Raw genomic sequence first — 16431 nt, 5'->3', positions numbered from 1 at the left:
CAAGTTATTTTTTGATGAGGATAATGTTTGTTTATTGCTACCTTGCCGTTTCATATCATTGTGTTTAATTGTCAGGCGTAGCATCACTTCTGTGGTAGTAGTTGTTCTTGTTTGTTATCCATTTGGTTCCTTCTTCAACACAGCGAGAAAACGCAGTTCACCACATGAACTGGATATGCCCCGGATTAATTGTTTATCTTCAAGATGATCTGGGTACTTGACTGGATAGTTTACAAGTACTCTAGTTGAGATTGTTGATACGGTGTCTAAATTCAATTTGATTTAAAGAAGATCTTTATTTTGTTTGTTCCCTTGGTTGTATTTAGGTGAAAGTAAGAACATCTCGGTTTCACTGATGACAAATCTGAAAATCGCCGTGCAGTTTCTGAACCGGCAGATGTATGCGCTTATACCAGTCTTGACCCCCGGGGCATTCTGTGGTTTCTAGTTGCTACTTTGGAATGTGAAGACCCCACTGAGAATGTATCCCACAATCTGCGAAAGAAGAATTGAGGAAGTAGCAAAAACACCATGTCAGGACCTAGCAGCGCGAGTTACAATGTACCCTTTTCTCTAGTCATGAGTCTTTGAGTTCTTTTTTTGTTTTGTTAACATTGGTTCCCTATTTTCGTCCCCGGCAGATCGCTAGTCTTTGTCTTTTGTAACGAGAAAATTATGTGATGCTAAAATTAGGTTTCGCATTTCGGAGCCACCTACTTGACTTTAAACAACTCTGCGGACTGGGCTCCCTTTCAGCTGTGTGGCGGGGAAGGCCAAGTTGACATGCAGTTTAAGCTCTGTGTGCAGAGTTGCCTCTCTGGCGAGGGGCGCCTGTTCAGAAATAGAAGCCCATTGGTGCAAAAGGATAAGACGTTTGTCATCCAAGGGAACAAGAAGTGAAGTGCACCGAAAATGACCCCGCAAGCACCCCGTTTTCGTGTTCTCTTGGTGTTTAAACGTCCATGTCACCATGGATGGACACCTATATTTTATTAATTGCTTAACTTTCTGTGCAGTACGCTTAACACAGGACGTCCACCTTCTGCCACGAACTTCGTTATTTCGTTTTCAATCCGTTCTAATTGAACCTACTGCGTCTGTTCGGTTCAGTGCGGTATACTGGTATATTAATGTGGGCAAAGCCCGGTTCTATTGCCTACTTTTTTGTTGTTGTCAAGAGGGATAAAAAAGGAGGTGCAGTAAAGGGGCAATGGCACTGCGGCACAGATCAGATAGGTTGAGGAATGTCGCAATTACGGGCGTTCATCTTAATGACAGGAAAGGTTTGAGGTACACTGTCCTGTAATAAAATGTAGGCGGCAGAGGGTAATTGAACTTTAGGTACGTTGGCATTTTTTTGTATGTCGAGAATTACGCATTTTGTGCAGTACCGTTTAAGACTGAGCCGAGTCAATGGACAATCCCTATATGGAGGGCTTCCATAAGCAATCTACATATTTCTGTGGTGTACAATTAGAGCGCATGGATTGGGAAATAATGTGTCCATCTTTTACATTTCAGACTTTCGTTGTCTGTGGTGGAGTATAACATATTTCTGGCTGAATTATTGGTATCATTCTGAGAGCAAGCTGGGTAGTGGAGGTCATGAAAAGCAGGTGTTTTTTGAAAGCAAAGGGTAGTTGAGCCGAGCATGAAAACGTTCAAATGAAAATGACTTCATATTTGTCTGGTACATGGACAAAGGTTAATCGAACGGAGACCAAGTTGTTTGCATGTCAGGTGTTATCCTTTATGTCCATGAAATGTATCGCAAAAGGGAGGAATATTAAATATTGGTGTATTTTGACATGTCAGTACTTTAAAAAAAATGTTTAAAGGCATTTAAGACATTGTGTTCCTGGCTCTACGTTTTCAATCTTGTAAATGTGGTAAAGATAAATATGGGGAGATTTTTACAGCAGCTTAGTGACTTATGAAGGCATGTATGTATGGTGCAGTTATTTACATGCCAAGTATGTCTGACGCAATGCAACTTTTTGATGGTTATGAAATGCATACCACTGAGGTAGATGATATGAATGGAAATGCATAATTAGGTTTTTGATTGGTGGGCACCTATGTCACGTGGGCCTCACTCAACTTTTCAGCATTATAAGTGTGATACAGGGAGTACCACTTACGTGGGTAATAAATTGCACAATATCATGAGACGTTTCCCCTGAAAGGTTTGGTCTGGTCGGGTAGGCAGTCCTGTTTCACGTGTGCTTAGCTCAGTCCTTTATCCTTCTCAGAGTAACCCCTGAGTACAGTTGGGGTAATTTATTTTTAAACCTTTATGTTTCATCTGGTAACAGGACGGCTGGTAAAACTTTGACAGGGTAATTCAATGGGTTTACCTAATGTACCCTTTCACCCTTCAGAGGTAAGGCAGGGGAGTAATAATAGGTCTGATATTGAATTGACATGAAAAGCGGAAATCTGTGAAAGGGCAGTTGTGTCCTGGGGTAAATTCAGTGACCGTGAATGCAATTTGAAAGTGGGTATTAAAATGTGTAGACTTCATAATAGGCTGATATTAGATGTTCCTGTTACAGCTTTAAATCACAAATGCAATACAACTAGGACTATTGGGTGGATAACATTAAAAGGGGATATTAATATTGCACGTTGGACCAGAATTATTTGCATGCGCTGGACTTTTTAGTTTAGGCTATACGCAGAAACGTTTATATTGGAGTACAGGTAGGAGTTGACATGTGAGGGGGACACGTACATCTTTTGGGTATTTACCCGCCCATTGACTGCCCCTCCATGCCCAAAACCCAACCTCCTGTGAACATTTGGATCCCGCTCTGTCAAGCAGTAACATCATACTTTGGCCTGTCAGTTACTTCTTAGCATTCTGCTTAGTTAATTGCATCCGTAAATGGCTACAATAGTTTGGGTTTGAGGTAGATGGGCATTTGCCAGCTACGGCCATCATATGCCAGATAGTGGTTGTATTTTCCAGCTAATGTTATCTTTTGGCCAGGTCGTACCATTAAGTCGGCACCTATTAAATGCCTATCCCATACCGAGACAAAAGCACAAACTGTTGGCTTTGCTACTGTTTGTTCATCTTTGAGGGCGATAAACTGAATGTAATTGCTGAATAATAAACAGATTTCATAAAATATTTTTACACCTGAAATACCAATAATGCTGTTGGTCCCATTTCAGGTGTCTGCCTCAAAGGTCGAACTATGAGACGATTGAAAAGGATCATGTTTGCCTTATACCTTTTCACTGCCTTGCAGGTGATGCACCTTAGTCACTTGTTGAATCGTTCGTTTATTTACCATTTTGACAGTCAGTCATAAGTAATCACACAATTAGAAAATGTAGACATAGAAACAAGATCCATCATGAACAAATTATTATTCTTCCTAATTAATCCAATCGATCACAATTGTTATAACAAAAGCAAAAATCTACATGTCGGGCAAGAAAATACTCAAATATTTTCTACTAGGGATTCACTGCTATTGATGGCTCAATGATAATTGAAACATGCATTTACAGTAATTATTGCCTGTATAATTAGCTAAAGGGAAATACTGAGATTTTTCCTATTTCTAGCTGACAGTTTCATAACCTGGCTAGAAACACTCCGATACTCGACTGAAAGCAATATTGGATCTCATTTTACATCATCATTTTTAATAACTGCTGTCTTCTCAGCCAGGCTTATACAAGAATATTGCTACAAAAATGTACATGGTTCTCCATGTTAACTTCGGTAGACTCCCTGTGGAAGAACAAGAGAAGTTGGGTGAGAGTAAGCACCCTAAAGGGCACCACCTAGTAGTACCATTGGTAACAGGCAGAAAGGGAATGGCAGTATATCCCCTGCTAAAGAAGAAAGGGGGACCTTTCGTAGTAGAACAATATCTGTAGAAAGAGATGGTATCCGTTCCAGGAAAGAAGCTGGTTGGGATAGGAGAACCTACAAGAAGGGCTTAAGCAACCACAAAGATGGAGACAAAGACTATCCTTTACCTTCAGAGAAAGAGAAGAAATAGGGCTCAGCACCCAAGGGAGAGCAGAAGCCCTCCAAGTGGGAGGAAAGGAAGCTAACTGCATGACAAGCATGTGATTGGCTTAGCGTCCTGGGCTAGTCTCTTGTAGGATACAATCCATCTTAGAAGGCATGCAGACATGCTGGACATATGTGGATGACCTATACTGTACAGATGATGACTTGAATGAACACTCAGGGAAGATGGACACTAGTATTTAAAGGCTAAGTTTTCATTTTCAGAAAGTCTTCAAAAGCCCATAGAGATCCTATTGCTTGGGTTCTCATTATCTGAGCGAAGGCGACTCGCTCCACAATTCCTCGACATGTGCACACTTGTAAAGCACATGTACCCGAGAGCAGTAGCATGCCATACCTGGCCTTTCAGACTTTGGACGGTCATATGTGGCAGACTTTACAACATCAATGGTTGCCCAACTTCTTGTACAACAGACTGGAAGGGAGAGCACACATGCATCCTGCAACGTGTTTACCCGATGATCCGTTAAGATTTTGAAGCAGGAGTATTTTACCCCCCTATTTTTTAAAGTTGGGAGTAAAATGTTATTTTAGAGTAAGAATGGAAGTCCCATTACTAATAAGTATTTTCTTGGTGAGTAAAATAACTGTAAAACAGAAATGTTTTTGAAACGCATTACTTTGTATCTAGTTATCCATGCAGATTAACAGCTACATTTTTACTTAAGATCAGACAGTCGCATAGCAGTTTCTTCCTGTGTGCACTACTCTACCAAATATTTACATTGAGCTGTGTGGGTGAAAGCAGGGGGACAAGCCCCTTATGTGTCTTTCCTATTTATTTGATTAGAGCATTTTTGCTCCTTATTTTTCTTCATAGTATTTTCCTATTTTTTTGTGAGTAAAAGGGCCCAAAACATCCCTTATCTGTAGGGCTGTCTCTACCAGCAGATGACTAAAAGTAGTCCTCTTCATGACAAACCCAGATGAGAATTTAGAGGTGACACTATTACCCGGTATGTCATTTATAACGTGCATGTACACAAGTGTTTCTAGGTGTGACAAGACAAGGGAGGACAGAAGGACAAAGCGGTCTTACTAGGCCTTGTGTCATTCAGATCGTGCAAGTGCAAGGTGGTTGGAGGGGGGACAAGTGGTGAGGGGAGGGCATAGTAACTAAAGCAATGGATGCTATAGCCCCAATTGAGGGAAAAAAGAGAAAAAATCTATGCATACCAGCTCTTGCTTCACAGAAGAGCTATCTACCCTACGTTCTAACAAACGCCTGGCCCTAGCCAAGTGGCAATACACGCCCAATGACTTCACCCTGAAAGAATTTAAAAGAATCTCATCAGTATACAAAAAAGCCATATTTAAAGCCAAATCTGAATCCCTCAACCTATGCAGTTCCACACCTAACTCCAAATCCAAGGAAATGTTCTCCATCTTCAGAGATCACATCACCCCCTCCAGCAGCCCAGATGAAATAACTGAAGACGAAGCGTGGTGCTCTAGCATTCTGGCAGCCCTCCTAAACAAAATCAAAGTTCTCCAAGATAATTCAATCACAACACGAAGCACTAGCCAAACCTGGCAGGATGTCCATGCCTATCTCCCCTCCTCACTACCCCTCTTTTCTCCTTCAGAGATGTCTCAGATCTCATCTAACACATCAAACCATCCATTTGTAAATCTGCCCTCTGGCTATCATCAAAGAGTGCACTGAAGTGTTGACCCCGATCATCACGGCATTCATCAATGCTTTTTTCTCCAATGGAATTGTACCAGAAAGCCTAAAAGAAGCATGGGTACGTCCCCTAAAAAAAAAAAACATCCCTAGATCCCTCATGCCCCAACAACTACCACAAGCCCATCACCACCGTCTCCTTCCTCCTCAAAATTCTAGATCAAGCTGCCCACGTCCAGCTCAAACGCCATCCTAGGCAAAAGACAACCGGGCTTCCGCAAAGGCCATGGCACAGACACCGCCCGCTAAAACCTTAAAAAAAAAAAGATGGACATGGGCAAACAAGCCCTCCTGCTATTCCTAGATCTCTCCGCTGCGTTTGATCTTGTCGACCACAGCAACCTCACGTCCCATCTCTCTAATGCAGCCCACTTCACTGAACTGGCCACATCCTAGATAACTATATTCCTAGAGCGCAGAGCCATGAAGGTTTACTCCGATCAGGCTAATGCAGCTCCCACCACCATCCATTGCGGAGTTCCCCAGGGATCTTGCACTGCACCTACCCTCTACAACCTATTCACAAAGCCACTCTTGAACAAACTGGATTCGCTTGGCATAGCCTACACAAACTATGCGGACGATACGCAAGTCCCCCCCCCACCCCTCACCGGCTTATACGATCAAGATGCAGAAGCCCTCCTTCAAATCTATACTAGCATCCAAACCTGGATGGCGACCAATGGTCTATACCTAATGGGGACAAAACAGAGTTCATCCTCCTAGGTCCCAAGGAAATACTGGCCAAACTCAACCAAAAATGACAACTTTACCATCAACGCCATCATATCCGTCTCCTCCTCTGTAAAGACCCTTGGAGTTTTCCTTGACTACACCCTCTCGATGACTCGACAGGTCAGCACCATTGCCTCCACCTCGGCCCACACCACCAAACTTATAAATGCCATAAAACCTTTTCTAACCAGTTAGAACTGCCTCTCCATCACCCGGGCCACTATTGGAGCAAAATTGGATTACTGTAATGCTCTCCTTGCAGGCACCTCAGCAGAAAATCTAAACAGGCTCCAAATAGTACAAAACAACGCATTTCGAGCAGCCCTCGGCATCCCCAAAAGAGACCAGGTCATGCAGGCTAGGCGAGCCTCCCACTGGATCCCAGTTAAAGAGGGTCAACTTTAAGATCTCACCGTAACGCACAAATGCCTGCCTCTCTGCCCCATCGTAGTTATCTGAAACCATTATAAGAGACACCTCCACGCGCCCCAAAAGAAGTCGGCACGCCAACCAACTCCGCGTGCCCCCCCATTAAAAGAGCAAATGCTGAAGGCATCGGGATTCCTCATCTAGCACCCAAACTCTGGAATGCCCTACCCAACACACTCGGGAGCTGAAACCTCCCTCTGAACCTTCTGCAAAACCTTCAAAACCACACTGTTAAACTCCCTCATGCTCCCCCACCCCCTGTCCCTCTTGGCTCTCTCCCTGCGCCGCCTATTACTCTATGTTCCTGTCAATTTTTCAACACTGTATATCATATAACTAAGTATTTTGTGTCCTCTGTAACAGCGCCATGATGCCTCAGGGCTGATGCATGCTTTATAAATGCTAATAAATAAGTGCAGCCGGCAGGTGGCTAATCAGTGCAGAGTCGGGGGACTGTAGGTTTGCAGATAGTCCCTTGAGTGGTTGGGAGACCTGGAGGTAGGGCAAGGGCAACCGGTTGTGCAGGAGCCTGGTCCCATACATTCAGTGCTTGGCCAGGTAACCAATATGCACCAAAGACTGGGATGTGGGAGAGGGGGAGAGAGAAAGCAGAAGTGAAAAGGAAGGTCTTGAGTAGCTTCTAGAACTTTAGCTGGTCCTGCTCAAGTTGAGAGGCAGGGAGGCTGTTGGAGAGGGAGGCCCCAGCTGAGGACTTAGATCTACCCCCCCACTTTCTGCCTGGAGAAGCATCTGACCCTCAGTGTTGGAGGTGGATAGGACAGTCTGGTATGCGAGAAGGGGCAGAAGAAGCTGAGGGGAGCCTGAAAGAGAGCTGTCTCATCCGCATAACACTGAAAGGTAGAGCAGAATGTAGAGATTTGGTGGGCCCGAGTTGCCAGGTTGTGGTTAAATAGCCAGTGAGAGAGGTTGGACCCCTGAAGAACACCACAAGTAGAGGGAGGGAGAGAAGCGAGGAAAGACCGAAGTTGGACCTGGTCCAAAAGCTTTTCTATATATGTAGTGTGGGACCGTGGGAGACAAAACCCATAGCATAACATTCAAATGTCTGTACAATCCCTCAGCTAAAATTAGCTCAAAGAATTTCTGGCTGGGATATAAATTAGTGCAGAGGGAACGCACCTTTGCTGCAAACAAATTATGCACATAAACACACCATTAGTGTAGTTGTAGGCAGCTACATGCTGTAGTATTGTAAATGCGAAGGCATTACACTCCAGATGGGTTCTGTTCAGTGGGCCGCAACGCAGATAGCACAAGACATTAAGTATTGCTAACTATTACAAATGTATGAACTGGAATGGTCTCTACAACCAGAATCGGATAACAGCAGTATCAGACATTCCACTTCGGATGTTTGTAAATGTACTATACTGAGATGGAAGTGCTGTTCTTGAGGTTGGGACACAGTATTGTGCTGCTGTAAAATGGGCGATTGAACACCAGGATATACAAACAAAACATATGGGGACACATCTGCTCATTTGGTGAGTTACAAAGCCTCCTCCTTGCACTGAAAAACATTGATCCACATAAGCCCGCTCCTAATTGTGTCCGATTTAGACTATGTAGTACGAGGCAAGGAATACGTTTTCAAAAATTCATTAGCAGAACTTGCTAATTAAAATATTTTTAATGTCGTCAGAAATTGTTTGTACCCAAGACATAAAACCAGCAACAATACAGCATTTTTGTATACCGCTTAAATAAAACATTTAGTGAAAAGGAGTCTTGCCGTGCAAATTCTTTAAAATTCCATTAGACCTGCAGGTCTAGAAACTTAGTTTACCTACTCAACATAAGAGAAATGCACTCCACCCATGGCAATGGAAGACAACTGATTTAATGCGCTTTCTGTAAACTCTGCTGCCACCCACAGGCCAGCCATGCATAGTAACTTTTATTTGACATTTACTGCAAACAAAGTAAATGTCAAACGTCCCTTGCAAATTGTACTCACTCTTTATAAAATCTACTCGACTATGCGAGTAGACTTTGCGTGCCTTGTATGAGTATCTGTAAAAGGTTGGATAGATGGACACACACAAATACAATAAAAAGGCTCTGAAAACAATTTGGCTACGTCTCGTGTTTCTGCTGGTATACAAGGCAATGATAATTATAGAGCATGGTTAGCTCTGGAGGCTAAATATGGTGGATGTTCTTGCAGCAGATCTGCAGATGCACATACTGAATGGAACTATTGATCAATACTTTGCGTACATCTGTAGTTTAGTGTATGTATTTTTTAAGAGATTAAGCAGAGTGGATGGCGTAGCAGACGGAGAACTGGACAAACCAGGTGGAAAATTATAGTTTGTGGCCATCTCACTTTCAGGGTAGCTGGTATAAAGCAACAGGGTGATAAGATAGAATGTTCAGGAGTATGGTTTAAGATCATGGGCTGAGCACCAGTTACAGATGTATGTGTGATGCTGGAAATGCATTGGATGGACAGGGCCTCATGTCCTGTAGTCCTTTTTCATTTGTATTCTGTATTGTTTTCTGCATTGCAGCTCTTCCTATTTTTTGGTTTGGTGTATAGACCGTTGGGATACCCTTATGGCACCCATGGTGGGGGTACAACCCTGTGCCCCTAGTGTGTGGCCCACAAAGCAGGGTATGGGCTGGTGGCAGCTCCAAGCTGAATTTGGCAGGTGCTTTGAGTATCCTCCATTTTGGGAATACCCAGGCCCTTCCATTGGAATAAGGCGATTCCTGATGGGAAATAAGATGGACCCTGTGGCATCTTGCTTTCTATTGCCTGTTACCTTAAGTCCCGGGAAGCCCTGACTCTGTCCCTTCCCCCTGACTGGCTGTTGGGTGGAAGTTCCATATATTGTGTTGTGGGGAAGTCCAGGCCAGACTGGCTGGAGCCTTCCCAATGACTGTATGTTGTGGGTACGCCCTTTGGGTGGGACCTGGGTGAATGGAGTGTGACGAATACGCATTCTGTGTTATGGGTGTCTAGTATCTGGTGTTAGACACAATCACTGAGAGAGCCCTGCCCGAAACTGGTATGAATGCTGTGTGTAGTGCTGAATGGCAGTGCTTGTCCGAATCCACTTTCTGTGTTGTGAGTGTCTGGATGGATAAGATTGGCCTGAATGCAGTGTGCCCCTGATTGGCTGGCTGCCTGACTGCCTGAATGCCCTTCTGAGTGATTGGTTGCCTGAGTGTGACCCAGCAGAGTGAATGGGAGATCAATAGTATATCTGGGGGCCTCTCACTGCTAGAAATCGTTGAGAAGCGAAGTTGAAACTGACATTGAAACTGACCCTTAACTTTGAAGCCCCCTGGAAGAACTGCTGCTGCTGTCCTTCGCTAATCTGAAAGCTGCTGTGCCTTCAAGGAAGTGATCCAAGAGAGGACCTGGCTAGGAGAACACTCCCCGAGCTACGAGGGACCATCATGAACCAGCTGATCTTTGCCAAAACTCCCTGGTAGACAGACCTACGAAAGGCTGCCGACCGGAGAAGGGGACCACTGAGGAGAAGGAAGAAAAGTACCGGACAGCTGTGCTTCTGTTTGCCTAAGAACATTTGATCCAAGGACTCTCTTGTTCGTTGACTGCTTTCGTCCTGCCGGAGAATGTTAAGGCTGCAGACGACTGAGGAGAATCCGCCGGTGGGTTTCCCACCACCCGAAGACCTGAGACGCTGACGAAGCTACTGAAGCCAGCTCTGGTCACGCCCCATTTGCAGACGCCGACGACTCCACGTCTTTGCTAGGCCAAGTTCTTCACTAACACTTTGTCGCAACGAACCATCGGCGTCGAGGTGCACTGCACGCCTCCCCTTTTGCAGGATGTTTTCGATCACTCGTCTACGAGCACCGCAAGGATCGAAGCTGCTGCCTCAACCACGTTCACCCTTTCTTCATCTCTGAAGTTAGACGACCCGTGGCTCCCACTTGAAAGGGAGCGCACTCAAGAAGGGCCCGTCAATTCTCTGACAAAGAACTACAGCGCAAGGTACATTGGTTTGCAGAACTATGGAAGAAAAGACTCTGATAAAACAATATATGGACTGGGCTTGTAGTGCATCCTCATTTACAGGTTGCCCAGTTGGGGGTGAATCCTCATACAGAACTGTCTGGTTGGTAGGGACGCAGTATTCTGCTAATTGTCTAACCAACATGTCTTCCTCTTGTACGTCTATGGTTGATATCGTTTTGCTGTGTTGATTCACATGCTAATCGAATTGAGTACAGTTGATGCATTTTAATGTAATCAGAGTAATCGTGATAACCTAGAGCTGTGTATATTTACTATTTTGGAATTGTCGGAGCACAAAGTGTATTATCTTGATAGTGCATATAACATTGAACCTTATAAAGACTGTGTTTTAACTAATGCAGTGTGTGTGGACATTCCTTTGTGGGTGCTTGGGGACTACACTGTACTTAAGAGCCAGCACCACCTCCCGAGAGCTGAAGCCTTTGATTGCTCGACTTCGCTACTGCATAGAGAATCTTGGCTGGGGTCCTCTGTGCTTCTCCTATGCCATATAGAGAGCAGGAGTACATATGCCCCCTCCAGTCTTTACAGTATGCAACTAGTAGGTCCCAGAACTAGGTTTGTAATCAAAGGTATTTTGCTGTGTAACCATGCACATTTTCAAGTGTTCACTCATCTATATGATGCATCTTCCCCAATAAAATTAAATCTAGTTGGCCCTGAGATTTAGATCTACTAACCTAAACTTTGCTGTAAAGCATGGAGACACTGTAGTGTTTTACAGTAGCAATACTGTAATTATGCATTATGTAAGGAATGGAATTGCATGACTGTCTTTTACAAATATGAAGTTTACACATACTGGTCTTTGCCAGACAGGCTATAGTTGGCTTAGTGTCATCATGATTGCTTCTGGCTTCCAATTATTTGAAGAAAATAAATATTTAGACTAGTGCTCCCACACATGCCTTTGGCACTTAGTGGAGAAGATGATTACTACAGTGAACAGAGGAAGAAAGGGTGGAGAGAGGAATGCAGTGTGAGCTGTGCTTTCATTGAACAGAGCAACTTGATGGCTATTTTTGCTACACAAGTGTCAATTTAATTAGCAAATTGCTATACAACACTTCTTATTTTATGCCTTGCAAGGTTATCATTTTGATCTTCACTGGTGGCAAGCTAACTCATTTAGAGATTCTAAAGGCAATACACTCGAAACAAATGTGTCCAAAGGTTTGGGACATCGGAAAGACTAGAACTCTCATCTGAGTTTTGCACACAGAAGAGATTCTGTGCACAGTGTAGGCAATGTGCTTGCTGCTCCAGACAGTTCAGCAAGCACATTGCCTCCATTGTAGACTCAAGACAGCGAACTGTACAAAAGGCAGTCGCAGCATTAAGTGCCTTCTGACTGTTGATTGTGCACTTTCCTCATATCCCGGAGAAGTCTCATCCCACCTGAGACCCCTTCCCGCCTCCTCTGCTGCTGGACCAGCAGAATACCCTGCCCAGCGAACTGTGTAACGCAGTGTACCCGATTAGTCTTGCTGGTGAGTTTATCGTGCAGTTTCTCTCTCTTCCCAAACCTGTTTGATGAACACGTCCTCAACTTAGGGTGCATGAAAAGAACTCCACTACTCAAAACTGCATTGCTTTAGCCACAGCTACGAAAACTTACAAAACAGCAGTTATGGAACACAAAACAAATTCCTACAATGTACACATGGCCGATGCAAGCTCGTAACACCAAAGAGCTTTTCTCTATACTAAGAGAACTGGAGTCGCCCATTTGTAATGCTCCCACCACCCAAGCTGACAAAGCCTGGTGTGCAGTCATTCCAAATGCTCTGGCACCCATCCACACTCTCCAGGTCAAAATCGAAGCCAAAAGACTCCCTTGCCAAACAGTTCACATTTGGCACTGTCAACCAGACCAAATCCGTCCCACTTTCCAAAACCCCCACTAAAGTGACACAAGTACAGGTGTTGTCCACCATCTTTGCCTTAAAACAGTCTAACTGTAGGACACCTGTCCTGATCACCTAGTAAAACTGAATCTTTTCCCCCCATCATCTCAGACTTCATCAACACCTCCTTCACCACAAACTCTGTTCCTGCTAACCACAAAGCTGTGTGGATCCACCAAAAAAAAAAAAAAACTTGCCCCACTTGTTCCTACCAGCTATCGCCCATTACCACAGTCCCTTTCCTGTGGAAGGTAATTGGTTTGGTAGCATACTCCCAAATTCAACCCTTCCTTGAGCTCAATCACCACCTTGGCTCAAGACAATGGGGTTTCCTCCCTAAACACAATATGGAAACTACCCTTCTGGACCTAAACATTCAGATGGACAGCATCCGTGACTCTGGAAAGTGAAGCATTCTCCTGCTCATAGATTTATCTGCTGCATTCGACCTGGTCGGCCACGAAAGACTGTCCCAAAATCTCTGTCAAAACTTTCATTTTTCAACAGAAGCCGCCGCTTTGATCCAGTCATTCTTAGCTGACCGCACTCTAGTGTCTTCATTGGCGATGAGGCAGCAGACCCCAACTTTGCGCCTCTTGGGTCCCTCAAGGCTCTTGTTTCTCACCCACGCTGTGTAACACTTATACTAACCCCTCTTTGATCTCCTGGACTCAGTCGGCATCACTTACACAAACTTTGCAGATGACACTGAAGTCTTTAACCCCATCACTGGCTTTCACACCCAGGACACTACCATAATCAAGTCTTTAGCACGATTTTAAAACTGGATGGTCAAGCACAACCTTTGAATGAATGACAACGAAACAGAGCTCCTCATTCTGGTATCCCAAGCTTGGCTAAAATCTCTGAACGGCAAATACGCCTCCATCTGCATTGATGGCAGTCATCTCATTCCTAAAACGGATGAAAACATTGCGAGTGTGCCTAGAAGCTGAGCTCTCAATGTCTAGACAGATCGATGCTCTTGCGTCTTCCATAGCCTGCACCTCCAAACTCGTATCCCCGAGTAGACAACTGGTCACCTAAAAACTGCATGACACTTGCACATGCATTAATCCTTTCCAAACGTGTGTATTGCAATGTTCTCCTCCTGGGCACATCAGCTACTAACCTAAATAAACTTCAACTTCTACAGAACAAAGCCTTAAGAGCTGCTCTTCGGCTAAAACGCAGTGACCACGTCTCAGCCACCAGATGCGATGCCTGCTGGCTGCCCATTAAAGCAAGGATTGACTTTAAGACCCTTAATTCTGGCACACAAATACATCTACAAAGCTCTGCCATGTCTCAATGACTGCAACAACCAGAAATTTCCAAAAGACCCGAAGATCCAGCGCCAGCATCGCTCTTCCCTCCCCGTTATAAAAGGAAAAGTGGGGGTGTGCCAGCTTTGCGGTTACCACCCCTATCCTCTGGACCTTCCTCCATTGGAAATTAACAAGGTACTGAAACGTATTAGCTCAAGAAGCAGCCCTCCCTCCTAAGAAAGGTACTCGCCAAGTGTCTGTGGACCACCTTAAGCCAGCTCCAAATGGTTACGCCCCTGTTCCCGAGGGAGGAGACAACCTGACTAGCAGGAATAAAAGAACGTGAGATATTGACAGTTTCTCCAGAAACCTCCACATCCTATGAATGTCTATTTTCCTGGGAACAAATTGGCCAGAAATGTGAAGCCAAGCGCCAGGTCCATTGTGAAGATGAGGATTTTTAACCGTCCAAAGTGCACGAAAACCTGCAAATTATTTGTTGCAGCAGTGACAATGTTTTACGCTTTGCTGTGGATAGGTCTTCTCACATTTTTTGTCTTGTTGGAATATTTCTTTATCCCAGTGGAGATCCCGATCAGCAGACAGTTGAAAATGTCAACCTTAGATATAGCGCATACTCCAAACCCAATACACAAGAGGTAGATGCAGGAGGCCGATATGGTAGGAGTCTCTACAGAAATGAGCACATTCCCACTAGAGTTGTCATTTTTTGGGCACGCTAGTATAAAACCTACAGTTTGCCTAGTATGCAACTGAAGGTACGTACACTATAGGTCATAGATGAATCTAGGCTAGTGACCCCTAAGATGCACATCAGACACCTATAGGGACCTGTTGAGATCCAAAATGGAAGCTTTTGCTCAACGGGCACTGTTGGATCCTGAAGATGATCTAGGAAAGTTTGACATGGCAGGCAATGCATGTTTTGTGAAATATTTCAACATCTTTTTTGTAAGTGAAAACCAGTGCAGTTGTTAGACATAACCTACTTTGAGCATTGTCCTGTTCCTTTTCTGAACTTGCCACTAGAGTTTAAGGCACAATTCCCTTACATGCCAAGTCCCAGGTGGAGGGAGAATGTATAGCCCTGTGTGTGTGTGTGTGTGTGTGTGTGTGTGTGTGTGTGTGTATATATATATTTTCCCTCCACCTATTACAGATGGCCAGTATATGTGGTCTGCACATACTGCGGTGCAATGACAGAGGAAACCTGGCAAGATACAGTCCCTCTGGGGGCGGGGGGTACGTTTTGGCAAGCACACAGAACAGGCACTACTATAGATGTAGCATGTAGAATTCAACATTTGATGTATTTCCTCAATCACACTCATGCTCTGTGTAGTTCAATTCATTTACCTCATATCCTGATTTGGAGGCCAAGGAAGGTGGCTATTGGCGTACAACTAAACAGCTTAAAGCAATAAAGGAATGCCAATATGAACATATTACAAATGCCTCGGGAGTTCTTGAGAAGCCACTGGTCTGACACTATCCCCTCCCATGCCGTAAGGAAAGATGTTAAGCGCCCCCGACTGGGGTGACATGGGAGGGGACCTGGATCCGTAGGTCATTTCTGACCAGTGGCTGTGGTACCCCTGGAGTTGGGGCCTCTGCCTTTCCCGCACTTCTTTCCCCTGAGTGGATAGTTGGCGGAAGTGCTGGATGCCTGTCCCGAGTAGCAGGCATTTCCTGTATTATATAGGTTTTGAGTGGAACGGGATTGGCCCCAAAAGGACCTGCGAGAGCCACTTCCCCTCTGGGGGACAGGTGGGGGGGGGGGGGGGGGCTTTTGGGTGATTTGCTGAGACTTGAGGCTTGTGCTCCTTTTTGACAGTCTCAAGGGCATCGTCGACTGCTTCACAACAACCCGCACGCACTTCACAACACCGCAACAACACATAAGCAACACCAACAGCACACGAGGACTGGCATTGACCCAATACTCGCACCAAAGCTCAGCACCCGGTGTATACCGAGTTGAAGCTGCCAACAAAACACCACTCCTCTCACTATCCTACTCCCGATTCACCTACTACACCTTCTCATTTGCAGATCCGCCAGAGCGCCTGGGGACCAACTCCGTTGGTGACGGTGCACAGTACAAATACCTTTAATAGTTACCAAAGAGATTTGTCTCCTCAACAGGCTTATTTATAAGAGCTGCCTGGGTTTCCGGCTTGAAACCAGAGTTCCTAAACTAAGCCAAGCATGCCGTTTGAGCAGGTTGCCTTGAGCTAGTGATCTTCCCGCTGTCTCAGCAGCATCCAGCGTGTTCTTCAGTACGTTTTGGT

At 44.7% G+C, this 16431-nt stretch overlaps 1 protein-coding gene across 1 annotated transcript in view; it reads left to right on the top strand.

The window, feature by feature from the left end:
- MOB1B (MOB kinase activator 1B) overlaps positions 1–16431 on the top strand; it is a 357208-nt gene that overhangs the window by 440 nt on the left and 340337 nt on the right. The window lies entirely within an intron of this gene.

This window comes from Ambystoma mexicanum, chromosome 6p (genome assembly GCF_040938575.1).
Source record: "Ambystoma mexicanum isolate Mex_15411 chromosome 6p, UKY_AmexF1_1, whole genome shotgun sequence".
Taxonomy (NCBI): domain Eukaryota; kingdom Metazoa; phylum Chordata; class Amphibia; order Caudata; family Ambystomatidae; genus Ambystoma; species Ambystoma mexicanum.
The sequence above is the reverse complement of the archived record's forward strand: the minus strand, read 5'-3'. Positions and strand labels throughout refer to the sequence as shown.